The 16,501-nt window shown below is 41.2% G+C and overlaps 1 protein-coding gene across 1 annotated transcript in view; it reads right to left on the bottom strand.

Annotated features, from left to right (window-relative positions):
- The window catches only part of Mrps28 (mitochondrial ribosomal protein S28), a 134,439-nt gene that overhangs the window by 97,786 nt on the left and 20,152 nt on the right, over positions 1 to 16,501 (bottom strand). The window lies entirely within an intron of this gene.

Here is a 16,501-nt window from a genome sequence, read left to right as displayed (position 1 = left end):
CACAGATTAGTCAGGGAAGGCAGAGATCCTGGGACCAACTGCATGCTAATTTATGTTGTCTGTAACTTCAGCACTACAGAAGCCAAGGCAGGGGCATTGTCATGAGTTCAGTATCTGTCTAGTTCTTGCTGAGTTCCAAGGTATACTAGATTATGGAGTGAGAACCTGTCTCAGAAAGAAAGGATAGGGAAAGTTGGTTGTGGAGCTCAGACTTCCTACTACTCTCTTGTACTTTTTTTGTTTGTTTGTTTTTGTTTTTCGAGACAGGATTTCTCTGTAGTTTTGCGCCTTTCCTGGAACTCACTTGGTAGACCAGGCTGGCCTTGAACTCACAGAGATCCTCCTGCCTCTGCCTCCCGAGTGCTGGGATTAAAGGCGTGCGCCACCACTGCCCAGCTTCTCTTGTACTTTTTTCTTCATTAGAAGACTGAAAATTGCCAGACAGTGGTGGTGTATGCCTTTAAGACGAGGCCAGCCTGGTCTACAGAGTGAGTACCAGGGCAGCCAGGGCTACACAGAGAAAATTAAAAAGAAAAAAAGAAGAGGATGACTGCAAATTGGACAGGACTACCTAGGTAAACAGGGAGGAAAGGCGAAGGGGGTTCAGATACAGGGAACAGGACAGCTTTGATTCATTCACTTCTCAAATAGGAACTGCCTGTTGAATGCCACTGTGGACTGACCGTGAAATGCCTCCTGTTATTGCTGCCGTCTTGTAAGGTTGTGGAACTTCTAGGAGGGGGAACCTTGCTGGAAGCAGGTCAATGGGGGAAGGACTTGGGAGTTTTATTAGGCCAGCCCACTTCCGGTAGGCTCTCTGTCTCTATTCTGCCATATGTAGGGAGGTGGGAGGCCCCAAATACACACTCCTGCCACTGTGGGGCTATTTCCAGCATGCCATCGACTTCGTGATCAACTGAACCCACTCAAATAGTGAGCCAATGATAACACACACTTCCTTAAGTTGCTGCTTGTCAGGTATCCGGTCACAGCAGCAAATAAAAGTAATAAATAGACGTGCCCTAATATGAACCATGTGAGAGAGCAGAGGAATGCAGAGTTAAAGCAATGTGACAACAGTTTTAGGGTCCAAAAAGTCACTGAAAGCAGTAGCTATTCACACTTACGTGCTTACAAATTTGTAAGGAGTTGGGAGTCCAAAGAGAATTCTAATCAATGGTGTGACAACATTTGTTAATTGATAAGAAAGTTTTGTTAGTAGTATGCAAGATACACCAGAGAAAGGAAGGAAGGAAGTTTTATACATTTTTTATTACATAAAACTACATAACATTTCAGGGAATGCTGGCTATCTGACAACTTATAAAAAACTGTATATATGCTTGTGCCTATTAATATAAACATAAGCTTGTCTAGTGACAGTATACAGACACAAATCCCCTCCAAAATTACACCAAGTGCTAAATGCAAGTTTTAGCCTAGAACTATTTTTTTCTTTCTTTACATTATCTACAATTAAAAACTCTAGACTACAAAGAATATGTATCACTTTAAATACTTGATATATGGTGTATATGTAACTACATTATCATGTTTATAAGAACATTTACTATGCAGCTTTAAATCAAAAGTTACTATTACTGAAAGAAACAAGGAACATGAACTAGTTCGACTACTTGGCTTAGTAGATGAGAACTAAGGCAGCAGAGTAGGACACAGAATGAGGTCAGAAAGATTTTACCCAAACATCACAAATTAAACCATAAGAAAAACATGTGGGCAAAGAGAAAGACTAGAAACCCCAGGAGAAGGCTACTAGAACTGGCTGAAGTCACTGGTACAGGTACAAAGCACTCCAGCATCTGTAGATGACCTGTGACTCACTGCAATGCTAAGACACACACCCCTGGGTGAAGATTTAAGATACTAAAGAGACATACGATGCATGAAATTCTATGCAGAACTACATATAACAGACAATCTAGGAGTAAGCCCAGGCTAAGCAAGTGAGCCTAAAGAGCCCACGCTACGTGACATAAAAGCCCTAATCCTTCATATAATGCTGCATTTGAGCTATTAAGCCCCCTTTCTCTGCTCGGGGCTACTCCCACTCCTTGGGAGTTTACTGTGCCCCTGATTCTGTCCAATTCCGCCTTTCAGGACACAAGAACCTCTAGAACTCCTCTGGAGGTGGCTATAGGTAAGTCACCCAAACAGTGCCTATATACAGGTAAGCACTCCCCAAAAATTAATTTAACAAAAGTAATTTAAATTTCTTATAGACTCAGTCACCACCCAATTTTATTAATTAACTTGTGTTTTTCAAGCAGAATAAAAATCCCCACAGGGAACATTTGGCATGTATGGAAGTATGCTTGACTGTTAGGACTGGGTGCTACTGGAATATGATAATAATATTGATAATGATAACAGCAGAATTTATTATCAGCAGGCCTTCCAGGAAAGGTTCAGAGAAATTCTTTAGAGAGAAGGAAATTTGTAAAGGTCAGAAACTTGGGTAAAGAAAAGAATACCGGAAAAGGAGTGAGCATGTAAAAAATAAAGACATCTCTTTCTCTTATTCTTCACTAATCTGTCTACTAAGTAAGAGCTTGTTCATGAGCAACAAGTTCCTTAATGACAAAAGGGTCGATTCTCCAGGACAATGCAACAATCCTCTACATCTATAGCAAACTAACAGCAGACCTAACACAACAGTGAAAGGCAAAGCTGATGGAACTCCAAGGACAACTGGATAAAGCCACGATTGCAGTCAGAGGTCAACACACTGTTAGAACAGGCAGATGTAGCAGACAGAGAGTGATGAAGACATGGGTAAGCTCAACACCACCAACACCCAACTGAACATAAACGGACCCGGTTAGATGACTTCATTCGGCAGCACAAGAATATATTCTTTTCAAGCTCACGTGGAACATTCACCAAGTTAGAGGAACTTGTAGATCATAAACACCTTCACAAATTTACAACAGTTTTTAGCCGGAGGTGTAGACCACTGGTAGAGTACTTGCCGAGCATTTGCAAGGTCCTAGGTATGAACTCCAGTATCACATACAGAAAGAAAGAAGGGGAAAAGGGGATAAAGGAGATGGAAGGAAGGGAGAGAAGGGATGGAGGAGGAAGAGTAAGCATACAATGTTTGATCTCAGACCACAACAGAATTAAACTAAGAGTTCAAAAATCACATAGTACTTAGATAGTAAACTACATATTTCTTTCGATACACAAAAGACAAGCAGAACTTCCAAGGAAACTATATAAGTACTTTGAAGGGGTTTAAAATAAAAACAGAATTTACCAAATGTGTGGCATGCAGTGAAAACAATGCTTTGAATGTTCTAGGACTGATATGCATGGTATAAATGCTCAAAACCCTGAATTAATCTCCTAAGTCTCCACCTTCAATTAAGTCCAAAGTAAGCAAAAGAAAACATTAAAATTAGAGCAGAAAACAGTAAAATTGTAAACAAGAAGTCAATAAAGAAAATGAACATAAGCAAATGTTGTTCCTTTAAAAAGATAGTACATTTTGAGAAAACTCTAGCCAGGCTAACTAAGAAAAGGATATGGAGAGGTGAGCTGGGAAAATGCCCAACAGTTAAGAGTGCTTGGTGCTCCTCCAGAGAACCTGAATTCAGTTCCCAGAATGCTATAACTGCAGTCTCACAACCTCTAGTAACTCCAGCTTCGTCATGAACCCACTGCCCTCTTCTGGCCTCTATAGGCACCCGTATACACTTACGCAGACATACAAATAAGTAAAAATAAAAAATAAATTAAAAATAAAAGGCACTGCAGGGCAGTGGTGGCGTACACCTTTAATCCCAGCACTCGGTAGGCAGAGGCAGGCAGACCTCTGTGAGTTTAAGGCCAATCTATCTACAAAGTGAGTTCCAGGGCAGCCAGGGATGTTACACAGAGAAACCCTATCTCAAAAATAAAAACAAAACAAAAGCAAGTTAACAATAATCATTAACAAAATAAAACAAAACAACCCAACAATATAGCTATTACTGGAAATCTCAGACTCAAAATACTTCATTTACCCTTCTCACTGACCACAAAAAACACAAAGCACAGATGGTAAAACCACACATTGAGAAGGACAATTATATTAAAAACAAGAGGGGCAGCACTACAGATTCCAAAGATATGAGAGGATAATAAATGAATACCATGAAAAACTCTGTGCCCACGAACTTAAAAACCAAGATGAAATGGACAAATCCCTTGAAAAACATCATCCACCAACACTCACACAAAAAGAAGCAATTTAAAGACCAATAACTATTAAAGAAACCCATCGAATAATTAAGATCCTTCCAAAAGAGAAAGCATAAACACAGATAAATGCACTGGCAAATTTCATCAAACATTTAAGAAAGCAATTATTTAAATTTTCCACCATTTCTCTCATAAGACAGAAAGGAAAGAAATACTTCCCAATTTATCCTCTGAGGGCATCATTACCTTAATGCCAAATCACACAAGGACATTACAATGAAGAGAACTATAGACCAAATCTTCAGTGAATACAGACTCAAATATCTATATCAAAATACCAGTAAACTAAATCCAAAAACATATAAAAAGAATTATACCCCACAACCAAGTGTGATGTGACAGAGTCAACATACAGAGATCAATTAATATAACCCATCAAATCAATAGACGACAGAAGAAAAATCACATGGCCATGTCAACAGCTGCAGAAAAAGCCTATGACAAAATCCAATACACAGTCATAAACACTCTCACTAACCTAGGAACAAAGGGGAGCTTTTCAACTTGACAAAGAGTATCTTCAGAACCCCTCCAGCTACCATACTTAACGATGAGAAACAGGAAGATGTCTCCTATCACGCTGAGAAAGAAGGCAAGGATTTACCCTCTTGAAGCTTTCAGCCCCATACTAAAGTCCTCACTAATGCAGTAGGTGGGGAAAAAGCATACAAAAGAAGAAATAAAACTGTAAAACTGTCCTTGCAGGTGACATAACCATCTGTTCAGAAGATCTGAAGACTCAGCAGGACAAGGAATGGGAGGTTGGTTAGTAATTGGCCTGCCTAGCATACACCATGCCCTGGGTCCAGGCTCTGCACCACACTGGGAGTGGCGACACAATTTGTAATCCCAAACGTCAGGAGGTGAACTCAAGAGGACCCGAAGTTCAAGGCCATCTTCGTCCACATAAAGTTAAAAGCTAGCTGTTGCTGCTATTTTAATGTAAGTTAGCAATAAATTCGGGGCAGGGGTAGTCAGCCTGTGCTGCATGAGATCCCACCAAAAATAAAAATAATCAATAAGCAACCTGCTTCCCTGGAAAGTAGTAAATGATTACAGCAGGTTCGCAGGACATCAGTCTGTCAGAGTAGCCATCATGCGTAATGGGCAAAGAAAATTACAAAAGGAAGCTAGGTTCACATTCTCTCTCTCTCTCTCTCTCCTTCTTACCCCTCCATTTCCTAACCTTCCCCCACGTCTTTTTCTCGTCCTCTCCCTTTGCCCTCCTCCTCCTCCTCCTCCTCCTCCTCCTCCTCCTCCTCCTCCTCCTCCTCTCTAACTAGACAGATTTGTCTAACTAGAAGTTAGGTCTTGCAGCTAAGCACATGGGATTTTACTTCCAGCCATTCTACGAAGTGAAACATTTTCCCAAGCAAGACCAATGTTTTGCTGTAAGACCTTATGTAACTCAGTCGGTACTATACAATTTCTCTAATAACACAGACCACATTTAAAATTTATTATTATATTTTACCTTCCTTGCTATACTCCAAGATGAAAGAGTTATCTGTATTGCTCACTACTAAAAAAGTTGCATAAATATATAGTCATGGCTCTTAAAAGACAAAGAAAAGTGGTATTTTACTGACTATCCTAAAGAGTCTCGTATAAATCAATTTCTATTCCACCTATGACACCGTCCCTCTGAACAATACTTAACCACCAATCTTTGACACACTAGTCAAAAAATTCTTTCCAGAGAAGATTCTCTTTATAGTGGACAACGGTTACTGCAGAGACTCAAAACTCCTCAAAGTATTGAGAATAAGTAACTGTTAACAGGACATTTATTATCCCTCAAAGGCTCAGGGAATACACAGAAGAAGGGGAATAGAAAAGGTAGGAGCTGGAGGATGGGGAAGAGAGCTATGAAATGCTATCTTCCAGGCATGACAGCATCATGGTACTCATGAACTCACAGCAGTTGTGCTTGCCTATGCAAAACTTACATGGATTCCTGGGATCAAACTCAGATCACCAAGCCTACATGGCAGTGCCTCTATGAGCCATGCTTTCCAGACACACATTAAATTTAAAGTTAATTCACTAGCCACATTTTTTTTTTTTGAGACAGGGTTTCTCTGTGTACCTTTGGCGCCTTTCCTGGAACTCACTCTGTAGCCCAGGCTGGCCTCGAACTCACAGAGATCTGCCTGCCTCTGCCTTCCAAGTGCTGGGATTAAAGATGGTGAGCGCCACCACCGCCCAGTACACTAGCCACATCTTAAATGCTCAAATGTGATATGTGGACAGCTTGTTACAGGACATTTCTACCATCCCACAAAGTGCTGGGCAGATGGCTCAGTTCAAAAAGTTCTTGCTGTGAAAGCATGAAGCCTGGAGCTCAGATCCCAGCACCCATGTATTACAGGAGCACACCTGTAGCCCCATTGGGAAAAGTGGAGAGAGGGGAACCATTGGGGTTTTCTGGCTAGCTAGTCTAGCTGAATCAGTGGATCCAGATTCAGTGAGAGACCCTGTCCCAGAAAATAAGTTAGAGGGCAATTGAGAAAGACATCCAATGTTAGCCTCTGACCTCCACATGCATGCGCACACACACATGCACATTACTCACACCTACAAACACACAAATATGCACACTACACAGACATAAACACAAAAAAAGCCTATATTAAGGAGAACTTGTTTGTATTGGAAGTCTCAGTAAAGTTCCAAGGACAGACAAGAAAGTACAGTCTGTATGACAGAGCAGGGTGCTGTGGGATGTTCTGTATGGCAAATGTGTTGCTAATTAGTCAATAAATAAAACACTGATTGGCCACTGGCTAGGCAGAAAGTGTAGGCGGGACAAGGAGGAGAATAAAGCTGGGAAGTGGAAGGCTGAGTCAGAGAGACGCTGCCAGCCGCCACGATGACAAACAGCATGTGAAGATGCCGGTAAGCCACGAGCCACATGGCAAGGTATAGATTAATGGAAATGGATTAATTTAAGCTGTAAGAACAGTTAGCAAGAAGCCTGCCATGGCCATACAGTTTGTAACCAATATAAGTCTCTGTGTTTACTTGGTTGGGTCTGAGCGGCTGTGGGACTGGCAGGTGAGAGAGATTTGTCCTGACTGTGGGCCAGTCAGGAAAACTCTAGCTACAGCAGGGTACACAAAAGAACTGTATTATCTACCAGTTCTCATCAACAGACTGGAGTGGCATGTAGGCACTGATCATCCACGTACCAGATCACAGTGAGAGGAAAACAGTACTACTCCAGGTGCAATGTATTAAGATGGCTTGCTACATGGAGATTCTGTCTTAATTAGGGTTTCTACTGCTGTGAAGAGACACTATGACAACAGCAACTCTTCTAAAGGAAAACATGTACGTGGAGCTGGCTTACTGTTTCAGAGGTTTAGTGACATGCAGGCAGACATGGCACTTAAGAAAGAGCTGAGAGTTCTACATCTTGATCTATAGGCAGCAGAAGCAATGGTGTCCCATACTGGGTGTAGCTTAAACATGAGCCCTCAAAGCCCACCTCTACAGTGACACACTTCCTCCAACAAAGCCACACCTCCTAGTCCTTAGTCCAGTGACAGTATCCAAAAGGCCTGAAGAGAATGGAGTGCTGGAGTGGATTGACTATTTAAGCGCTATTCACCCGCCCTTCACAGCAGTCCCCCACCAAGGCTGAGAGACACTGGCCCTCCTGAAAGAACAAGCCTTCCCAGGAGGCAAGACTAACAGTGGGAACTGCTGTCAAAAAGGGATCCCTGAATTCACTGGAGACGACAAGGTTCTGCCAGGACAGCAGAGTCGCGGAGATCGGTGGCTATCAGGCTCTCTGGATGGTTGATTATACTGTTCCTGGAAATGAAATGGATCAGAAAACTCTCAATTTCATGAAAAGAAATCTAGGCTTGAATCACAAGTGAGCATCATGACCCAGCCCCCAAACCTGAACCAATTTCCAGATTTTCTGTCTCTTAAATGAAAAGGAGTTCATTCCAAGGCCTTACCACCTGAATATGGACGGGAGGCTCAGTCTGGGAGGAAGGTGTCTAAAAGGAAAAAAGAGGAAGGAACACGAAAGGGTAGTGGGGTGGGAAAAAGAAAAATTAAAAAGTACATTTTCTCTCATATATGGAATATACAAGTACTGTGTGTATATGATATGACAACAGAAGGCAGAGGAAGAGACCAGCAGGGGAGGGCTTGGAGACAGGGTAGGGGGTAAGGGTTGGGAGGATAAACAGGAGCAAAGTGAGATGTATACGTGTATTAACTGTCATGGTAAAACTAGTATTGTGCATGCTAACTAAAAACAATTAGAAAGGAAAAAACTTACACTAGCAAGCCTCCTCCTCACTTTCTCAAAGGGAGCTATGGCTATTTGATTAGAGTGACTGTCCATTAAGTAAAGGAAAATCAATTTTTAGAGATGACCTGAGCTGACATTAATTCCTGGGAAGACAATCACACCAGTCAGAATGGAGGTTGTTGAGACCACAAGGTAAACGGTGTTTTAGCTCAGTTCTCTCCGACCCATGTGCACACTCTTGTAGCTATCTTCTCATTCTATAATGTATAACTGGAATAGACACACTTGGTAACTGTCAAAATCTTCACGCTAGTTCTGATTTGATAGAGAAGGCCAGTAGAAGACACTAGAACAGCGGCTCTCAACCTGTGGATCGAAACCCCTTTGGCAAGCCTCTGTCTCCAAAAATATTTATATTACGATTCATAACAGTAGCCGAATTACAGTTATGAAGTAGCAACGAAATTACTGTTGGGGTCACCACAACATGAAGAACTATATTAAAGGGTGGCAGCGTTAGGAAGGCTGGGAACCACTGTACTGGGACGTCCCTACTTACCAAGTAAACTAACAGTAGTGCTGTATTCCCTGGAAGAATTGCAGCCACTGCGGCCAGCACAGAGAACTCAGTATAGGAGGCCATCCCTCGTTCCCATCAGCTGGTTTACACATGGCCCCGTACAAACAGATGGTTTTAGAGAACAACAATTTATTAGCAGAAGCTTACTGGTAAATCCAACTGTAGCTACTGTTCTAGATGACATGTAATTTCATGGCTGGAACAAATCAAGTATCCCTGAGCATCTGGCATGCCACTATTGATCTGACAAGTTTCCTCTTACCAAGCCTGATAGTATAGGCACACACCTCACAGCTCTATCAGTTCTCCAGCTCTGTGCTATAACCTAAACCTTAGGAATTTTACTGTCAACCCATTCCACTGGACATCATTCTGGTGATGGAACCTTGGGGAAAGCAGCAGCAACTCTATACTCCAGACACAATAAGAAAATCATATGCCACAGGGGGAAAAATGAGCCCTGCCCTGCGAAAATTCTAGGTTTGGTGGTCTGGGACATATAAAGGTATCCCTTATTCCTAGCAGAAGCACAATGCCTAGTGGTTCTGGCTGATGTCTAGAGGCAACAAATACATTTCTGATCTGTGTTTTCTACTCTTTTTACAAGTTAACTCAAACCTGCTAGTTTTTCATGAACCCAGAACAAGAGAAGGTTTTACAACAGACCCAGGCGCTCATGCAAGCTGTTCCATCTCTTAGGCTGCATGACCTGACAGATATAGTGGCACCTGGAAATGTCCTGCAGCAGATGTAAAGAATGGAGACTTGGATGGCCTTCTATAGGTGACCTAGAGTGTAGAACAAGGTAAAACTGAAAGACGGAGGAAACATCAGTAGGCAGAACTCTGAGCTTTGTGCCCAGGCGATATTTTGCTTGGAAAGAGAGTTGGCTTAAAAAAAGGGGTAAGTAGTTTTGCTGGATGGTCAGGAATTCAGAAGGAACATGAATGGCAAGTCGAAGACAAGGCATAGGAGAAATATAAACAGACCTCTCTGAATGGAAAGGGCATGAATAAAAGTCAGCTAGTGTTAGCCCTTTATCCTTTTCTAGTTTCACTATCCATTCATCTCCAGGCTGTTTGTAAGCTCTGGTTATGATAAACAGAGCACCAATAATCATGGGCAAGTGTCTCCAATAAGATGTAGAGCCCTTTGGGTATATGTCCAAGAGGAGTACAGCTAGATCTTGTGGGAATGACTTCAAATAAGCAAGAATATCAGTCCTGTGGACATCAAGCAACCTCTTTTGCCTTTCTCAAATGGGTTCAAGGAACAGTGGCCATGGCAGCCAGGATGCACTTCCATCTTAGTGTTGAGGGGTATGTTCACAGGCTCCAGATAGTCACCTAAAAGTTTCATCAAGGTGGCAGGCACCCATATATTATTTACTTGTTTGTTAGTTTGTTTGTTTGAGATAGGATCTCAGGTAGCGCAAGCTAGCCTTAAACTCACTATACAGCCAAAGATGGCTCTGAACTCCTGAGTTTCCTGCCTCTTCCTCCTAAGTAGTGTTGGAATTACAGGTGTATCACTACATACACACACACTACCACCACCACATATTTGTGTGTATGTGAAATGTGTGTGGTGTATGCATGTGTATAGAGATGCACACATCCATATGTACACTTCCGGAAGTGAGAGGAGGAAGTTGTCTCCCTCTATCACTCTCCCATCTTATTTCCTTGAGAAAGGGTCTGTCGCTAGAGCTGTCTTTCAGCTAGACTGGCTGAGCAGCAAGTTCTGGTGACCTCCCGTCTCTGCCCACCTCAGCACTAGGGTATAAAATGCATCTGAACTCAGGTCCTCGTGCTTGCACAACCAGCACTCTTACCTAACGAGCTATCTCCCCAGCCCTAACCCCTCCATTTCTGTGGGAAGGGGGTTAGGTACAAATTCAGAAACGCTGACTTCTTTTTACCTGTGGTGACGTGGTTATAGTCCCTCCTAAATGATGAGGCAAGCAACCAAGAGCAGAGAGCAATATTAAGTTCCCAATACAGTAGTATCCCCTATGCCACCACCTGCTGAAAAGCTGATTACAAGACACCATTCTGTACAGAAAAAAAAAGAAAATGGACAGGAACATGGTATAACTGGGGCTGACACTCTGAATATGGATTTACTAATCAGTATTCCATGGTAAGAATGAACCGTGGTTTATTTAATCATTTACTAGTTCTTGTTTTTTTAATAAACATACAGATTATTTCCAATATTAAAAATAAAGCTGGGCTGAAGAGATGCCTCTTCCAAAAGATTTGGGTTCAACTCCCAGTACCCCAAACCATCTGTAACCCCAGTTCCAGGGAATCTAACACCCTTTTCTGGTCTCCGAGGGCTCCAAGCACACATGTGGTGCACAGACATACATGTAGGAAAAACACCTATACACATAAAATAAAATTTTAAATTAAAAAATATATTAATTAAATAAAGCTGCCATGGGACTGGAGAAATGGTTCAATGGTTAAGAGCACTTGCTGCTCTTGCCAAAGACCTAGGTTTGGTTCCCAGCACCCACAAGGTGGTTCAAAACCATCTGTAATTCCAGTTCCAAGGGTTCCAACAGCCTCTGACCTTTTCAGCAACTGCACCCATATGCTGTACAAACATACACATAAGCAGAACACTCACACACATAAAAATTTTTTAATTTTTTTAAATTAAAAGATAAAGCTGCTATGAATATTTGGGTTTAGGTATGTTTCATATGATTTTTTTTTTTTTTTTTTTTTGGAGAAAGGGTCTCATGCAAGCCAGGCTGACCTCAAAGTCCTAACATCAAAGGTACCTTCAATTTCTTATCCTCCTGCCTCCACCTTCCAAGCACTGGGGTAGCCATCACTATTCCGTTTATAAAGTGCTAGAGACTGAACTTGGGGCTTCATGCACACTAGACAAGGACTCTATCAACCGATCCACACCCCAAATCTGAGCATAGGTTCTCACTTCTTTGAAATAAATAATCTCTCCCCAGTTAGCATCAGTTCCCAGTGCTCCCTGTTTCTTTGGGAAACTCAACTGTGTCTACTGCGTAGTCGGAGTCCAGGCAGTTGGCTGAGCTGCAGACTCCTGGGGAACAGCTGACGACATGCGAGCATGACTCATGCCCAGCAGCTACCACCAGGGAAGTCCACAAACCTTCAAAGAAGAAGGCAAAACCCCAACTGAGTCAAGACCATATACTTTCATTCCTAAATCCTACAGCGCGGGCTCTGCTCAGATGTGGTTAGTTTCTCTCTGGGGCCTGTGGACATGCCCTCAACACTAAGATGGAAGTGCGTCCTGGCTGTCATGGCCAGTGCTCTTGAACCCATTTGAGAAGGGCAAAAGAGGTCAACTGATGTCCACAGGACTGGAAGTCTTGCTTCTCTGAGATCATTCCTGCTATTTAATGCTAATAAATAAAAACAAAAGTAAAGGCTATAAAGGTTCTAAAACTAATGTAATAAAAAAAGAAAATTTAATATAGCCCTTGGAAGAAAAGTAAAGACATGAAAAGGAGGTAGCAAGGTTTCTGGGCAAAATATGAGTGTTAGCAAAGGTCTACAAATAGAGAAACTAAGTCCGAGCATGAAAATGAGAAAAGGGTCTAAATGGGTCAGGTCATATGATCACCCTTCAAATATAAAAATCATTTTTCCTTTCTGGAAATGATGTGACTACTGCTTTTAAGCATATTTTAAGTGTTGAGAAAAGCCTACTCCCTTGAGAAGTCTATCTACTTCAATTTACTATCTCATTGTTTTTATATTAACTGGCAATTTTCTCTAATGTGGAAATGAATGTTTCAGAAGATTTTTATTACTAACTCTTAGTAACTCTTCCAGAATTCTACAATGTAAAGAAAAAAGGCTGGCATCATGGCTAAAGTCAGAAACATTTTTCAACATTCTTTTACAAATCTAATAATTTTTAAAGTGGAATGTTTTGGGTTTTTTTGTCAATAGAAAACTGGGAAGAGAACCAAGAAAACTGAGAGGGTAAGAATGAAGGGTTAAATAAAAGCACATAATTTTGTTATTATATTTAGTGGACTTAAAACATAAAGAATAACATCATTTTCCCCATTATATTGAAACTGACATGCTACCTACTGCGATGAGGCACCCTCTCTGTATAGTGAAACAAATCCTTTGGTATTCGGAAAAGAACTCAATGACCAATTTAATCTTCTATCATGAACTGGAGAGACTGCTTAGTGCTTAAGAGCACTTGATGCTCTTGGGGAACATCCCTTCCCAGCATCCACACGGTACACATAGAAACATGCAGACAAAACACTTGTGCACATTTAATAAACTATGTACCGGAAAATTCAAGGGTTTTTTTATTTTGTTTTGTTTTGTTTGTTTGTTTGTTTGGCTTTTTGAGACTGAGTCTCTCTACAGAGTTCTGAATATCCTGGAACTCACTCTGTAGACCAGACTGGCCTTCAACTCACAGACATCCACCTGTCTCTGCCTCCCAAAGTGGCAGGATTAAGGCATGGGCCACCACACCCGGCTAAGATTTTTAAACAAACAAAAATTAATAAGAAAGTAAAATATTTAACAATTATTTACTTGAAATCCAGCCAAGATATTGTGAAAATAAATCAAACTACGAAGTGTCCTATAATGTCAATATTCTCAGTAATCTAAAGCAGAACAATGTTCAACTGTGCAGGCCCTAAACTTCTTGAAAACCACTTTTTCAATGTACTGAAGAGGAACAGGACACCCTCTTCTGTAAAGAAGCAGTAGTACTTGCCTGGACACAGGAAAAACCCATTCTTTGCTCAATACTGCCATCTTTGGGCAGTTAACATGGGTCATAAACTACAACAGTTCATATTGTCATAGTGTTCAGATTCATGTTAGTTTAAATGAAATAGGAGAGATTAAGTTTTTAAGATTTAGGAGTAGAAAGGCTGGGATGTCACTGAAAGACACAGCAACGGTCTCTCGTGTGCTAGGGGTCTGGCTTCGATGTCCTACCCCACAAAAGAAAAAAAGAGACCCAAAAAATATATTTACAAAAATCTTTATCAAACATTTGCCAGTAGACTTTTATGCACCAGAATGAGCTGTGCTGATCACAATAATGAATAATATATTTGGTCCTTACACTCAAAATAAGCAAAACAATTAACAAATTGAAAAAAATACCAGCATCAAGGCTAATGAACCAAAGGAAAAGAGATGTGGCCACGTGAGCACAAAAGTCACCATAGACCCCACAGGGCCTTTAAATCCAAATTCCCTTCCACAGGGCCTTTAAATCCAAATTCCCTTTATCTATAACTTCCATGAGAAATAGGACAAAGAATTATGTGGATCAATTCCTGACTGCTTGGTATATATGAAATGACAAAATGAAACTCATTATTTTATAAGAGTCACACATGCTAAAAAAAATGTCAGTGGGTGCCACTTAAAATTTAATCACCATATATATATATATATATATATATATATATATGTATATATGTATACACACACACATATATATATACATATATATATACACACTAAAGTAGGCATCTGAAATGCTAATTTTGTATTTATAACTACTCAACTATCAAACTAAGTTTTACAATTTAAATCAACATATATCCCTACTTAACATGTAAGGCATTATGCAGTGGATGGGAAGAACAAATGAAACCTAACCCTGCTCTCCAAGAGTTATAATTACAAAGTAAGATAACAGGCTCAGAAATGACTTCAGTGAAACCACAGAGCTGTCAGCATAAAGACAATCTGAAGCGAAGCACAGGCCATTCAAAGGTGTTTCATGCGGTTGGTCGCATCACCAAGGCTAGACAAAGAATGAGCTTTACAGTGAATCTGCACAGGGGAAACATTATCTCAGGGTGGAGAGCATGGGGAGAGCTATTTGTTTAGGAGACAATGTTTATCTTTAAACAAAATCAAGCACAAACCAGTTAACCAATGAAATCTTACATAAAACCCCCAATATATATGCCATAAATGTAATTTTGTGACTACAAATGTATCATATAAGCTCATTTATAAAGTAAAAACTATAAGCATCAGCAATTTTGACTTAAAATCAAGGATAAGGGGTAATACCAGCTCCCAATTTCTGGTTTGGTTTGGTCACCCAACATTAAGAACATCCACTGATGGGCTGGGATAGAGTTCAGCTACAGGGCACTTGCACAGGAACGGATGAGGCCCTTAGTTCCACTCCGAGCAACGCATAACAATAAAAGCAAATGGGCACAGAATAAGAAGCCCATGGAGATGAGGTGGTAAGGAAAAAAGTGCCACCAACACTGTACGAGGGAGTTGTGTGTAAGCTTTCTCTCAGTGGGCATCTTCCAAATTTGCTTTCACATACAGGAATACCCACTACAGACTTACCTTTATTAGGGGGAACAAAACAGCAACAACCTGAACATTCAGAAGGCTGGCCTTTTCTAGTTAAGTAAATTAGGTTCTGGCCATAATATAAAACATCAGCAGAATTGTACTATCATTTGAAGCAATATGGAAAATACTCAAAATTATACTTAGGTGAAAATACCAATTTTCAGTATTAGCAAATAAACTACAATACGTTTACTGGCAGGGACTAGTTTTTTTTCTAATATATTATTTATTTATTTATTTTACATCCTGACCACAGTTCCCCCTCCCTCCTGTCCTCAGTCCCTTCCTCTTGGCCCCTTTCTGTTCCCACCTCCTCCAATCCACTCCTCTATTTGTTTAGGAAAGAGCAGGTCTCCCATGAGCATCAACAAAACATGGCATGTCAAGTTGCAGTAAGACTAAGCACTTCCCCATGTATTAAGGCTGGGCAAGATGACCCAGTATCAGGAGTAGGGTCCCAAAAGCCTATAAAAAAAGATGGAGACAGCCCGTTCCCACTGCTAGGAGTCTCATAAGACCAAGCTACACAACTGTCACATATATGCAGAGTGCCTAGGTGAGTCCTATGCAGGCTCCCTGGTTGTTGGTTCAGTCTTTGTGAGCCCCTATGAGCCCAGGTTAGTTGATTCTGTGAGTCTTCTTGGGGTGTCCTTGACCCCTCTGGCCCCTACAATCCTTTCTCTTCCTCTTCTGCAGGATTCCCCGAATTCCACCTAATGTTTGGCTGTGGGTCTGCATCTGTTTCCATCAGTTGCTGGATGAAGCCTCTCTGATGACAACTGGGCTGGGCACCAATCTTGTCACAGGAGATGGCCAGTTCAGTATGTGCTGTTATTGGGAATCTTAGATAGGGTCATCCTTGTAGATTTCTGGGAGATTCCCTTGTGCCAGGTTTTTACCTGACACCAAAATGGCCCCCTTTTGCCGATGGCCATGTTAAAGAAGCAGCAGGTGGCAAATGACTTCAGGTTGTCTGCCCACCAGGAGGTAAATTCATGA

The sequence above is a fragment of the Peromyscus californicus genome, unplaced genomic scaffold, assembly GCF_007827085.1.
Source record: "Peromyscus californicus insignis strain IS unplaced genomic scaffold, ASM782708v3 Scaffold_5__1_contigs__length_169319896, whole genome shotgun sequence".
In the NCBI taxonomy this organism is placed as follows: Eukaryota; Metazoa; Chordata; class Mammalia; order Rodentia; family Cricetidae; genus Peromyscus; species Peromyscus californicus.
This window is presented reverse-complemented; position numbering and strand designations above follow the sequence as displayed.